The sequence below is a fragment of the Delphinus delphis genome, chromosome 16 (genome assembly GCF_949987515.2).
Source record: "Delphinus delphis chromosome 16, mDelDel1.2, whole genome shotgun sequence".
Lineage (NCBI taxonomy): Eukaryota > Metazoa > Chordata > Mammalia > Artiodactyla > Delphinidae > Delphinus > Delphinus delphis.
Genome location: NC_082698.1, coordinates 29,666,303 through 29,681,317, shown reverse-complemented (window position 1 = coordinate 29,681,317; position 15,015 = coordinate 29,666,303). Strand labels below are relative to the sequence as shown.

Sequence of the window (15,015 nt, the reverse complement as noted above, 5' to 3'; positions counted from 1 at the left end):
CAGTAGAATTAAGGGTGTTTAAAAGTTGTAACCTACCTGGAATATATTTATGTGTTGTGAGGTAGGGATCTGACTTTATTTTTCTCTATATGGATGGTTAATTGCCCTAACACAATTTAATTAATCTCCAATTCTTTCCCCAATAATTAAAAATAACATCTTATTTTTATAACAAATTCCCTTAAATTATTGGATCTCATTCTGGATTCTGTTCCATTTCATTGTCCTCTTTCTCTGCACTTGAGCCAGTAGCACATTATTTAAATTCATATACCTTTGTAATATGTCTTGACATCTGGTAAGACAAACTCTCTTTTTTCTTTTTCAAAACAGTTATGGCTATTCTTGCACAATGACTTCTCTGTATGAATTCTAGAACTTGCTAATCAAATTCCCTGAGAAATCATAGGGGGCATGAATGGAATGCCATGAGACATAGAGGGAGTGTAATGGACCATGAGGTTGGTAAAGTAGCTTGAAGGCCAAATAATGGAGGCTTAGATCGTCAAGCCAAGACATGCAGAGCCCACAGCACTTCTGGGCATTTCTAAAGAAGCGGAGCTAACTTCTGGTGTCCTGCCACCCCCCCACCCCCACCTTAACAGACTTGTCTGCCAAGCCTTGCACAGAGACTGCCACAGACTGGCCAGAACACCCATGTCCCCAGAGCCTGCATGGTGGGCTGGAGAGAGAGCTCAGTCTGTGTTAGAAGGCCAAAGAAAGGCTTGTCCATCTTGCTTATTCAGAACTCAGAAGTGACCTGAATCTGAAACCCTGAGGCAGCTCCTTTCTCTCTGTCCTGGTCTTTTCACTGCCTCTGCCCCTTTTCACACGCAGCCCTCCCTGGCTGCCATCTGTCACAGTTACAGATGATTGGACAAGGATAAGGAGAGAGAGTCAGCTGCCCGTTGTGTCTTCCCCTGAAGACTAATGTCAGCCCTGGATCAGAAATCATGGGAAGCAACCCTGGCCCTTGAGTGAGGGGAGGGAGTACAAGGGCCCTTCAGACAAGCCTCTGAGGACGGGCTGCCCTCTCATCCATCCCATTCCATTAGCTATAAGATGGAGACATGTGCACAGGGAAGTGCCTCTCCTCTGCTTGACTCTTCAGTTTCTCTTCTTTGTTTTTTTTTTAATTTCTTCATCTAACAGGTATTTATTGAATACTTGTTGCCAGGTCCTAGGTAAACAACGTGAACAAAATGGACTTGGTTTCTGTTCTCATGGAGCTTATAGTCTGGTGGGGGCGATAGCCAGCAACTAACAACCATACGCATACTTCTTTTCTCCTCTGCCCTCCTCTCCTCCATGCACAGCTCTCCTCCAGGAAACCTCTTTCCAGAAATGGGTAGAAAGGGGTGGGGGTAATATATCTGCATAAAAGGACTCTAAGCATACCAGCCTCATGGTGGTAGAGTGTAAGGGGCAGTCTGAAAGGGTCTTAAAAATCTTACCTGGGTTCCCATATTTCTGACCCTACCGGGTGCTTCCTATCTCCATTTTTGAGGGTCAGATAAATGTCTCATATCTGAATAACATCCCTCTCTGAATGACATGAACTATAGGAAGATGGAAGAGTTTTTCTGCTCTATACAAGGGAGGGGAGAATGGTGAATACATTCTATACCCAAAGGTGATAGGAAGGAGGACAAAATACTCTGACAGAGGCATCCTGGCTTACCAGAGGCAATCTGCAAAACACATCCTCCCCAGAGGTGTTCCTGGTGTTGGTGACCATGATGTGATGTAGATGATTGAAATTCTGGGCCAGCTCTGCAGCCAGATTAATCTGAGAGCAAGGGATAGAGCAGTGATGCGGCTTTGAACACAAAGCACAGGCAATCTCATGGGGAAGAAGGAGGGGGAAGGAGCAATGTAGACCTATGATGAAAAGTGCCAGAGGGCTGTTGTTCAGAGGGAAAATTATGAAGAACTTTGGGCTGCCCTCCAGAAATCCAAAGATGGAAATCTTTTAATACTTGAATAGAGGCCCATGGAATTTGTTGAAAAACAAACAGCAAACCAGAAGTGTGGCCTTGGGAAAGTCATGGGGCATCAGTCTCTACATTTATAAATAAATAAGTTGTGGTGGGGAAGGTGGGTTGTGATGCTGAGAGTGGAATATAATGATTTCTAATGGTTTTTCCACTTTTAATATCATGAGATTCTGTTTTCATCCCCATGAAGCCTATGCCATGTGCCTAGAAATGTGTAGAGGAAAGGTCTTTTTTTTTTTTTAGGTTTACTTTGGGGAGTCTATAGGCTCTTTGAGAAATATAGGTATCTTTCTAGGAACTTGCATAAAGTTTTATTGGATGAATGAAGGAATGAATGAATGAGGTGAAAAATAAAACATATGAAAAGTTCCCTCTTGCCAAGGAACCTACTTCCAGGTTGGAGAGACCAGGTAATACACCTGAAATAGTTAAAGAAGTCTGCTAGACAACTCACATTCAACTTCTAAATTCTGACTCTACTCCCCACTTCCAGAGTACTGCGGACAGCTCCATGGTGCTGAAGGTAGAGCTATAATGAAGCGAATGCACTTTGTAATTCAGTGTTCACTGACTCATTTACCCCATAAACATTCATTAAAGGTCTATTATGTGCAGGCAGCATCTAGGTACAGTAGGGAAGAAGAATACTTTGAGTATCTTAAAGTTGAAGATAACCTTAGGGGAAACCACCAAAAACTGTTACAACATAGGTTTACAAGAAAAACAGGAGAGAAAACACAAAAGAAAGACAATTTCAGTTTAGAAAGTTGAATTCAGAATGATTAGGAAACTTCTCATAACAGATACCATTTATTGAGTGCCTACTATAAACCAGGGTCTGTATGTTCATTCTTTCTAAATAGTTCTGTAAGATGGGAGCCCAGAGAGGGTATGGGTCTCAAATCACATGGCTTAAAAGTAGGAGCAGGATCAAGACCCATACCTGTTTCCCTCTAAAGCCTGGGGTCTTTCTAAATTCTCATGACTCCCCCTATGAGGCCACTACAGAGGAAGGAACATTCCAGTCTGCACACAGCTTACTCAAGCTTATGATGGAAAGACCAGCTCCTCTGCTCCCTTTCCTCCTCTATGTGTCTCCTTGCCATCTTGGCCCTGGAACATTACCAACTGGTGGTGAGAGGGAGCAGAGGGTCCCCAGAATTATTTGAGATGCGTGAGGTGTATTAGATCTTTCAGTAGCATAATAGTTTCTCAACTCAAATAAGCCTAATCAGGAAGGTAGGTACTTAGCTCACAGGACTAGGAAGTTTAGGTATAGGTATAGATCCAGGTTCAGATATGCTGACTCAATGGGGGGGGGGAGGGAAGGAGGAGAGGATGTTTATCACATGATGTCATCATGACTCTGCCCCTTCCTCTAGCCCTCATTCTCCGCTTTGCTTTATTCTGAAGACAGGCTCTCATTTGATGACAAGATGGCTCTCAGGAGTCCCAGAATCACACCATCTCTGATTTGCAACACCAGCAGAAAAATACCTTCTCTTTCCCAATATCCATGTATCAATCGCAGGTAAGATTCTGATTGGCCCTGCTTAGGTCACCTTATTGATCAGCCTGAGTCTCATGGCTTCACCTGTTGGGAGTAGAAGGGCAAACAGGGCATGAGAATAACGGCTCAAATGGTGAAGTGAGGGAGGACCTTCCTAAAGAACCAGAAGAAAGATGATGGGGAATCAGACTGGACAGTAAAAATGTTAAGTAGAAACACACAGCCCCAGGCAGTTAGGTCAGGGAGTCTCCAGGGGTCTTATTTTCGGAGAGGGAAGTGGGGAGGCTGTGAGAAACAGGGCTCAGGAAAGCTGAGCAGCCCTGTTCAGTGGGCTCTTTGGGATAAAATGTAGCTCTGGCTTCTGCTTTTATTCTGCAGAGCTCACCTTTATGAGGCAGAAGATAAAGCCTATCTGCAAAAACAATGACCCCTATCTTTATCCAATTCTCTGCAGTTTCCCAAAGTCTCTCTTCCCATCTCCTCAGAGCCTCATAACAACTCTGGCAGGTGTCACTTCCCTATTTTACAGGTGAGGAAACTGAGGCTCTGAGATGCTAAATGATCTGTCCAAGGTCTCTCAAGTTAGTTAAGTTGCAGAGTCGTGACTGTCAATCAGCTCTCCGGCATACAGGATGAATTACAGTCCTTTGGAAAAAAAACAGAAAAAAAACAACCCCAAAAACCTCCAGCATGAACAAGATTGGTAAGTGATGAGGAGAAATCTCATTGGCCAGACAAAAAGCTGCAGAGGGAACAGATCTGCCAGTTGGAAAGGCAAAAACAGGAAGCTTGGCCCGATCCCCCAAGAAAAGAACAAAGAAATAGCCAGAATTTATAGGTGTGAGAAGAGGAAAATCAAAGAAAGGAATGAGATGCAACCTAAAAACACATAAAAGGAAATAGAAAAACATTCTTTAAAATACACCAGGAACAAGAGGAAGATAAGGGGGAATGTTTCTTCCTAATAGATGATGAGGGAAAGCTGATAATAGATGACACCAGAAATGCATAGGTTTTTAATGCTTTATTCCTCGGGTAGCTGAAACAAACTGCATACAGACCAGAAAGCAAGAAAACACAATTGGAGAGTAAAAGGTGAAGGGAAAGAGGCTGCATGGAACTAAAGGTCTGGGATCAGGATGACAAGGAACCTAGACTATCAAAGCTGGAGGGGCCCTAGATGTCATCCGGCCCCACCTCTCACTTTACAAACAATAAAACTGAGGATCAGTGACCGGGGAGTGAGCTGTCCAAGGTTACCCAGTTGGTATTAGAAGAGTCAGACTCTGTCTCCTGGTTCAGGGGGATTTTCTGGTACCCTGGGGAGATGGAGAGAAGGGGAAGGAGAGTGATGGATAAACCAAGACGTATAAAACCTAGTATGAGAATTAGGCAAATGCACGTGTAACCTTGATTGAAGGAAGGTGAAAAGCAGGACTTGGGGAGAGTCAGGGATACAAGGTAAGGAGGAAGCTGCCTTGACATCAGGGTTCAAGTCTGACTGTTGCTCTGGTCTCTGGACCTCTGGAGGGTCTCTGGATCACTGACTGTTGTCTGGTACTTGGATGCTCGCCGTCTTGCTTCGTCTCTTGCATCAGTTTTATGTGGCCACAATAATGCTAACAAACTACTCCAATATTCAGTGTGTTAAAAACAATAAGCACTTGTTTAGCTTGTTATGGTCAGTGACTGGGCTTAGCCGGAAGATTTTCTTTTTTTTTTTTTTTGTGGTACGCAGGCCTCTCACTGTTTTGGCCTCTCCCGTTGCAGAGCACAGGGTCCAGATGCACAGGCTCAGCGGCCATGGCTCATGGGCCCAGCCGCTCTGCGGCATGTGGGATCTTCCCGGACCGGGGCATGAACCCGTGTCCCCTGCATCGGCAGGCGGACTCTCAACCACTGCGCTACCAGGGAAGCCCCTGGAAGGTTTTCTTATTCTGGATTCTTCCGCAATTGTGGGGTGGTTGGCTTGCTGTCGGCTGATCTAGGATGGCTATGACTGGATTGCTTGGATGACTGCAATGAACGAAGTGACTCAGCTCTCTGTCAAGTGTCCGCACAGAATATGTCAAGCCCAGACATGTTCTCATGGCATGGTACATGTCCACAAGCTGATCACACAAGGAATGGAAACACACAGCCAATTTTCAAGTTTCTGCTTGCAAATATTTGCTAACATTTTGTTGGCTAAAGCAAATTACATGGCCAAGTCCAGAGTCAGAGTGGGCAGGACTACAAAATTACAGGTTAGGGGGTGTAATTCAGCAAGGCCATTAACTAGAGCTATTAGCACGATCAGTCTACCACCAGGCCTCCATTCTCAGGGTCTTTGTTCTGTTGCCTTATTCTACTTCTCACCATTTTGGTCCTGCTGAGTGAGCTTGGGACAGCTTGGGACAACAAACTGAGTCTTGTACGTTTGTTCTGTGCAGGTAGACTTTTGGATGGCCCAATCTAGGCTGAGTTTGTCTCTTCTAGGACAGTGAAGAAGACACTGCATGCCAAAACCTGTCTGCTGCTGCCAGTCTCTAAAAGCTCTAAAAGCTCTTTAACTGGAAACCCCTAAGCCCGTGGGCATTCATCAGTTGCTATTACTTCCAAACCTTCCCTGCCCATGGACATGCGTCAAGAAGAAGCCAGGTAGGTCCTCTGCAGCCTTTATCCTATGTCCATTCCACCCTGGACTCTGTCCCCTGAGAGGATGTTATGGGCTGAATTTTGGTCCCCTCAAATTCATGTGTTGAAGTCCCCTGGCACCTCACAATCTGACTGTATTTGGAGAGACAACACTTAAAGAAGTAGATAAATTAAAAGGAGGTCATTAGTGGGGGCCTTAATCCAATATGACTTGGGTCCTTGTAAGAAGAGATTAGGACACAGATACTTGCTAGCATAGAGGAAAGGCCATGTGAGGACATAGGGAGAAGATAGTCATCTATAAGCCAAGGAGAGAAGCCTCAGAAAAAAACCCACCCTGCTGACACCTTGATCTCAAACTTCTGGCTTCAGGACTGTGAGAAAATAGATTTCCATTGTTTAAGCCACCCAGTCTGTGGTACTTTGTTTGGGCAGCCCTGGGAAACTAATACAGAGGGAGAAACCCAGTCTTGGATGCTTGGAGAGAGTCCTCCCTTCAGTATGGTAGCTCCAGACCCCAAGACAGGGAAGCACTCAGTGGAGATACCATTCTGCGTGAGACCACCTCCCAGTTTCCTTTCTGAAGACTGTGCATGTCCTGACCATGCTACTTGATGAGCCCCTGGTCAGAGCTGACCTCTGATTCCCGCAGACAAGGCTAAGGTTCCCTCGGTTCCGGCCCCTCTGGCTTCTCCTGCCTGGCCCTGCACCCACTTCTGTCCCTCCCCTCCCCTTCCCCATCAGGCCAGTTCAAGAGGTTCTTCATTTCCTGGCCTGGGATCCTATTGCTGGGAGATCAGGTCTGGACTTTCATTAATTTAGAAAGTCAAAGCCCATTCTCTCCTTTCTATCACCCTCAACAATATATACCTCCATCTTTTTTTTTTTTTGGGAAAGAAAAATATTAGTGCCCCTATAATTTGAGAAAGGAGGGAGAGTATGTTTCATTACAAGGCAATGAATAAGGACCTGTGTTCAGTCCTGAGGCAGGAAAATAGCCTGTCAAAGGAAGCTATGATTGGATGTTGAGGCACAGTTTAGATGGCAAGGGATGAGCTGGCAGCTGGGAGAGAGTCAGGTGGCCACTGCACTGGCGGGGTGAACAGAGCCCTGGGCTGAGAGTCAGAAGACCCAGTTCTGAATCTGCTTCCATCAGTCAAGCCTTGTTCGTATCGAGTATGAGGCTGTGTGCCACTTTGCCAGGCGCTGAGAATACAGAGGTGAATACGGCAGACCTGGCCCTGCCCTCATGGGGCAACCACTCTTTTTCAACATGACACTGGCCCATTGGTTCACGCCAGAGCCTCAGTTTCCCCATCTCTAAAACGAGAAGTCTGGACCATGATTTTTAATGTCCTTTCCTGCTTGAACATTCCATAAGGGCTGTCTCTCGGGTATGAGGCGTTGAGGACTAAAACCTCTAAAAATGGGAAGGGAGGGATGAACCCAGAAACATTCCTAAGAATGAATTAGCTCCTTAGCTATGGGGAAGGAGTAAATCTGAAGAGGCAAAGATGTCTGAGGTTTTTAACCTGAAGGTGTTATCCACAAGGAAAATGGAAATTAGGAAAGGGACGAAGATGATTGCTCGCCCAAATTAGACTATTTTCTGTATTTTTATTTATACAGGCAAACGGATCAAAACTATGTTTTTCTCCAAGGAGAGAGGAATAAATTATATGAATGAAAAGGAGTGTGGGGGAGGTGAGGGAAGTACCCAGTGTCTATCTATTCATAGGGATGAAAAAGACCCAGACATCCTAGTAGAGAATAATCTGATTCCGAACCAGAAATCAGGACTGCTATAGAAAACAATCGCAATGTGGTGGTGCAATGACAGATGGGAATTGGATATCAAGGGATCTTTCCCTATGGACACTGGTGGCCACAGGCCTGGAGAGGAAAACTGCCAGGTCATTGCTCCATCCTTGGGGGATGGATGAAGCGCCTGAAGCGACATCCTTCTAAACAGCACACTTTTTCATCGTCCGAGAGAGCTGAGTGCTCCGTAAACCAGCCAAACCGTAGTGTCTACCATTTAGTCAACTCAATAAACGTTATTGTAGTACCTTCCATGTTCCAGGCAACAAGCTAGGTGCGGAGGAGGCAGAAATGAATGAGTGAAGCTTCCTGTTTAAGAAATTAGAGGCCGAGTGGGGAGGCAGCCACATGACTGAGCCTAATGCAGGCAGCCTGTGATTTGTGCTTCAAACACTGTTGTTAGCAAAGTGCTGGTGATGAATTCTGATGGCTCAGCTCTGGGAAGGCCTCATGGAGGAGGTGGCATTTGAGCTGGGCCTTATGTGCCATCCACGTCGGAAGAGGCAAGCTAAATGTAGGGACTTATGGAGGCATCATCTGCAGACTTTGGCAGGAGGAGAAGGGTGGAGGGTGGATTGGGGAGTGGAGAATGTTCTGGACCAAGATTGTGATTGAATTTGGAGGTGGCTTGGGAGGGCGGGGATCTCCTAACATGACCTTGGATGTCTAAGTGCCCATACAGGCCATAACCAGATATACTGATTTAATTCAGAACTAAGTGGGCCCACCATGCAGAGGATGGGAGAAGCTACTGGTGAGGGGTGGGGAGAGTCAGTGAGCGGGGAGGTGAGGGAAGAGGCAGTTACAGCCTGCGGGAGGATGTGGGAGGTTTCAGACAATGCTGCCCTTTTGGAAGGGAGAAGCAGGCCAATGCCGCAAAGGCGTGGAAGGCTCCAGAGCCAGAAGGACAGGGCGCTGACGAGCTGCTTGGTCAGTGAAGCAAGGAAAGGAGCTGGGATGGCAGCTGAAAAGATCCGTGGGGTCAGAGGAGGAGGGCGGCAGTAAGCAGCCTGGGAGATCTTAGTTCCTACCTACGCTGCCCCGCCTGAGCCTGGGGCTGGAGGGGAGGGGGACGCAGGCTTACCAGGACCTACACAGAGGGGCTGTGGGCCAGCTCCAGGCCTCTGAGCAGCGTGCGGAGTGGTCAGACTACACCGCACAGAGCTGAGCTTCTGAGGCAGTGCTGCTGACCAGATGCAGGCTGCTTACCTGGCAGACATGGTGGACAGGGAACAGGTGCGAGCCCAACCCCCATCAGCTCCCCTGGCTTCCTCCCTTAGAGCCTGCCTTCTCTTTCCTCCTCTCCTCCCTTCTTCCTCCTTCTCATCCTCCCTATTACCTCCCTTCCTTTCAACAAAAATTTATTAAGCATTTATTACATTTGCACTAGGCTTTTTTTTTTTTTTTTTTTCTGCATAGAGCCTTAGAGATCCTCTCAAAGAGGAAACACCCAGGCTCAGTTATAGTTACACTAGCCTGGCTCCCAGTCCAGAGTTTTTGCAAGACCCTCCCTGCACCCTGTATCCGGGCAGGGTAAACCTTGTTGGCTGCTCTATTCTTATGCCCACTCCCACAACTGATGGCATGCCAAAGGGGGTTTGAGGTAGGGGTCTCAAGTTCTCAGGCAAAGTCTTCTCCCTACACAAGCTTATTTTCTTCTCAGCCATAATTATCTTCCTAATGTCAATCTTACCTTCGTTCTCCCAGGTGCTTTACTTCCTGGCCTTCTCACATAGTTCTGAGAGAAAGCTGGAGGGTTCAGCTGGGAAGGTCATTAATAATAATAATGGCTATCACTTATTGAACGGCTATAATAGCATCAAGCATTAAGTTAAGTTAGTGTATTTAATCCTTACAACAAGTTGGTAAGGTAGATATTATTCCCCCCATTTTTCAGATGAGCACGCTGAGGCTCAGAGAGGTTAAGTTAACTTGTCCAAGGTCACACAGCTACTAAGTGGCAGAGCTCATATTCCATTCCAGGTTTACCTGATTCTGAACCTGTGCTAATAAATCCCACTTTAGACTGATCTCTTTAGTCTTTAAACAAAGCCTCAGAGGCTTTGTGTCTCACCTGTGATGAGAGAGCAGATGGCGCCTTTCCTTCAGACCCATGTCCGCTCCCCTGTGAGTCGAGGCACCTTTAGTTCCAGCACCATCCACACCCTAATGCATGCAGTTTAGCTTTATTACCTACATGGGGAGGTCATTTCACCGCCAGCTTTCCAGAGCGAGGGGAGCAAAGGTAATTTGGCAGCAAAAAGGACAGAGCTCAGACACACAGAACACCCGAGCACAAGGGCAAGGGAGGGAGTTGGTTCCATTTTTCAATCCTGGTGACTTTATTGGCAGGACAAGGTAACCAAGCGTTGCCAAAGCTAGTTCATCAACCTCCTGCACTTTCCTCTCCGGCGAGAGCTGAAGCTTCCATCCTGATGTAAGCTGGTTGGCGTCCCAGGGGCAGCTGCTGGCTCCTGTCATGAGTCTGCTACCTCTTCTCCCTCCAAAGCCCTCAGTTTCCTTCTTTGATAATCCAGAGATGATGATAACTAGGATATGTACAGCAATCTAACACTTACGGTGCACTTTCATAGGCGTCATCTCATTTCCACCTTAGTAATAAGGCCCTATTTCTGGAGTGCTTTGTGGCCCTGAAAGGCCTAGACTATCTGAAATGCTGCTCCCCAGCTCTTTTCCTGGGTTCAAGTCTTCATCTGTCTCCTTAGCCAGGTTTGAACCCCAAACCCTAGCTCCTGCCCCCAAAAAGACCCTGTTACCTGGGAGGGAAATGGTACTACCTGTATTTAAGATATGGAGAGACTGACGCCCAAAGAGATTGTGTCTTGAGTGAGGGTACACAGCTATTAAGGAGAGAAGCCAAGATTCAAGCCCAGGGCACTCTCCACTACACTGTGCTCTCTCCATGCCTGTAGGCTGTCCCCCTGCCCCGGGGGTGGCGGCCGTGGTGGGGGGACAATGTTTGAACTGGGCCATGGTGCACAAGCAGGATTTTGGTGGTGAGGTTGTGTGTGTGAAAGCCTCATGTGGGACATGAGCATGGCAAACACAGCCGGCGGACAGACAGGGCTAGGGATATGGTAGGGACATGGGGGCCCACTTCGAGGGGCTTTCTTACCATGTTAATGATTTTGACCCTCATTACAGATATGGCCAATGGGGAGCCACTGGATTTTGGAGGTAGGGCGTAGGATCACCTAATCTGGGCTTTAAGGTAGGTGGAATCTCTGAGGGAATTATCTGACACTCCAAGGAAAACGCTGGCACTAGTCCTTGGAGAATCCGATGAAAGAATTAAAGTTGGATCTAGTGGTTTTATCCAGTGAGAATATCATTGGAGCTGGGGTCAGTCTGAGGCTTCTTGGTCAACAGGGATGTGGTCCTTCCCTGGGCCAGGGCAGGGGTCTGAGGGGTTGTCTCATGGGGCACTGGGAGAGGATGGGTTCACTGGGTTCCCGTCAGCTGAAAGACCAGGTGTCAGGACTTCAAGAAAGAGCCATAGGGGTGAGAAAAATTACTTTCAGGCATCAGGTTCCATGGGGGCAGGTGCCCATGGATCTGGGGAAAGGGGCCGGGACTCTGGGGGCAGTGCTGAGTGGACTCTGTGGAACTTCCCCTGGCGACCCGGGGCCTGGTCTCCCATGATCTTCCAAAGAACAGGGGGAAGGGCTCTGTCTTTCGACATGGGATCCCTTGAAGGAGGAGACCCAACAGATCCCAGGGTTCTGGGCCCTTGGAAGAGGATGTGGCTGAGTCTCCCAGGTCAGGACTATGGGCCTGGGATTCGGCTCCTGGGCTCCTGTTAGACAATCCCCCAAATGCAGGCAGGTTCCTGGCTGGGGAGCTGGTGACAGTTTGGATTCTTTCTTAAAGTTTCCCATGCCGGCCTCCCCACCCCACCTCCGGTCACTGCCTGCTGGGTCCTATGCTCCAGCCACACTGGCCGCTTTCCTTCCTCTAACTCCCTGTTCCCCTCCCTCCAGGGGATTCACGCAGTCTCCCCAACCTATCCCTTTCCCCTCATTACTCCTCTTTGTCCCTTGATCCTTTGGGTCTTGGCCTAGACCCACTTCTTCTTGGGGGACTTGCCTGACTCCCCAGGCTGGGGCTAGGCCCCCTGCCTGGATCTCATAGCTCCCTGTATGTCCTTACCATAGCACCTTTTTGCAGCGTGCAATTTACAGGTTTACGTGTGTGTGTGTGTGGTTTTGTCTCATGTCTGTCTCCTCCGCTAGACTGCACACTTCCTGAGGGAAGCCGCTGTGCCTGGTGTGCTCACTACTATCCCTGGCGCCTGGCACACGTGGGCACTCAGAAGGGTTAGCTCTCTGTGGTCAGCGATTCCTGACGTTGGGCCAAGTCAGCCATGAGACGGCGCCGCGCCATCATATTAGCCTTGGACCTGGGGGCCTAGTGGGTCCAGGGTCGTGGGCATCAGTGGGCCAGCAGGACCAGCACAGCCCCTCGGGAAGTGTGCAGACCCCTCAGGGGGCTTTGGGGCCATTTCAGAGCATTCTAGGTGTAGTCACTCAGTCACTCAAGAGACTGATTCTTCCTAAGCACGTGTCTTTCACGGTTGCCCTCCAGCTGACCAAAATCTCTTGTTTGCCGATTTTCTCCTATAACATCATCCAATAAGAACGCTCCAAGGTGCTGCTGTGATTATTATCAAGATTGTTGAGAAGTTCAGAGTTTTCCAAGCAACTCTAGAGCCTTCCTTTCATTTGCTACAAAGACCTATGAGGTCAGAAGGGCAAGTATTTCATCCCCACTTGACAGCAGGGAAAAACGAGACTCAGAGAGTAAGGTGACTTGTCCTGGTCATAGGTTCGTAAGAGAGAGCAAGTCTGGAACCTTGGTTTTCTTACTCCTGGGGCTAGACCCCTTTTCCCTATGTCCACGATGCCTTCACTGGAGGTGGTCGTCATCGGGACACACCTTTCCCTGTCCTCAGGCTCCCAGTTCAACTCATCTTTGAATCCAGGGCGGTTGTTGTTTGACAGAAGAGAGACTGTCCACCCAAATGAAACTTTTTTTGTCCACCCAAATGAAACTAACATCTTGGGGGCACTCCCGGTGTGCCAGGCACAGTGCTGGGGCTGCCGTGCTTATACTCCTTCCTGCCTTCCGTCTTTGTTACTCCTTCAACAATCCCGTGAAGTAGGGCCAATGCTGCAAAATCATTTTGCAGAGAAGAAAATTGAGGACCAGAGAGGGTAAGTGACTTGCACAGCTGGGATTCAACTCCCTGTACATTGGACTCCAAAGCCCATGGACTTTCCACATCCTCACTTTGCTTCTCATTACCATGTTCTCTGGGAAGAACCCTTGAGAAGACGGAATGCAGATGTTGGGTACCAGTTGTCTTTAACTGGAGGCAGGAGTCAGCTACTCCAAGAGATGTGATTCGGTCCTTCATCCTCTCTACAGGTTTACAGATAAACTGAACGAGGAGGATTTTCCCCCAGCTGTTACCTATCTCTTCCTGTACGGGTCAGGCTGTACCCAGTGACCAGAAAGTTTATTTAGAAGCTTCAAGAGTGTCTGCCCCCAAAAGAGATATGAGCAAGCGCTGGGGCATTTGTCAAAGGTAAAAAACAGGAGAGAAAGGCTTCCCTGGTGGCGCAGTGGTTGAGAGTCCGCCTGCCGATGCAGGGGACACGGGTTCGTGCCCCGGTCCGGGAAGATCCCATATGCCGCGGGGCCCGTGAGCCGTGGCCGCTGAGCCTGCGCGTCCGGAGCCTGTGCTCCGCAACGGGAGAGGCCACAACAGTGAGAGGTCCGTGTACTGCAAAAAAACAAACAAACAAACAAAAAACCAGGAGAGAAGAACAAAAAGTCAGTGAGAGGCAGGGAGAGGAAATAGGAGTCAAGAGGATGGTGGACAACAGAGAAAGACAGAATGACTCAGGAAGAGGGATGGGTGCCCTGGGGGAGGGGTTGGGAACAGGACTGGAGCTGCAATTTGTGAAGTTTACAGATAAATCTCGGTTCTTTCAGCAAAGCTTATCTGTAATGCGCTCAGCTCGCTGAGGCCCCGTCTCCTGTAGGCATAAATCATTTTCTAATTTATAACATGAATAATTGATTTTGCCTCTGTAGCCTCAACAATAAATCTCCCGATCCCACGTGCATAAGAAAATAATAATAATGAAAACGATCAGGATATGCTGCCATCGATTACCTGTGAGAGGGGCCACTTGACTCGCGATTCATGTTCTAAGTATTCCGGGTGGCACCGGGCTCACAAGCCACTTCTGCCCCTTGCCCCCGGGTTGTGCCTGCGGCTAATGGGGAATGGATAAGGCGGGGAGCAAAGGCTGAGAGGGGAGGGCAGGCCAGGTCTAGCCATCGGGCCACGGACAGGATTAAGCCAAGTGTTTCCTCCATGGTTATTACTCATTTACCAGCTATTTACTGAATATCTCTTACCTGGAATGTCCCAGGCAGGTGTTGTCCAGGGCAGAGCAAGACCTGGTATTTGGCTTCAAGGAGCTTATGATCCAGTTAAAGGGCAAAGCACGGAACACGCGATTTGGTGTTCAGGAGGGACTGAATTCAGGGGAAAGAGTTCTGCTGTGGTCATCTCCAAGCCAGGAACGCTGTAATCCTCCCCAGCTTCTCTGGCTCCCTCTCCCTCCCCGCTGAGTCCTGCAGATTCTGTCTCCACGGCCCTGGCATCCACCCGCTCCCCTCCGTTCCCCACTACAGCCTCTGTCAGGGCTCTGCCATCTTTCTGCTGGCATCACAATGATGTCCTAAATGGCTGCCCTGCCCCCCTCCTGCCCCCTGCCCCCTGCCCCCATCCATTCCCCTGTAGTGAGAGTGGTCTTTAACCTGACAAGGTGGGCTCCCCACAGGCCCCTGGCTTCAATACCTCCCCCTCCGCCCCCAGCCTCTCCAGCCTCATCTACCAGGACTCCTCTCCTCTCTCAGCTCAAGCCATATTCAACTTGTAAAAAATGTCCAAGGGTGTCGTGTTCCTCTTTGCAGCCTCAGACCTTTTCCGTGGTTCCCCTCTGCCTGGAGCTC

At 48.4% G+C, this 15,015-nt stretch overlaps 1 long non-coding RNA gene across 1 annotated transcript; it reads right to left on the bottom strand.

Moving 5' to 3' along the window:
• Positions 1-1,767: 1,767 nt before the first annotated feature.
• On the bottom strand, positions 1,768-14,265 carry LOC132439729 (uncharacterized). The gene is made up of 3 exons (XR_009522408.1): positions 14,168-14,265; positions 10,040-13,771; positions 1,768-1,789 (listed from the first exon to the last, which is right to left on the bottom strand). It is a non-coding gene; the product is annotated as an uncharacterized lncRNA (long non-coding RNA).
• Positions 14,266-15,015: the final 750 nt, after the last annotated feature.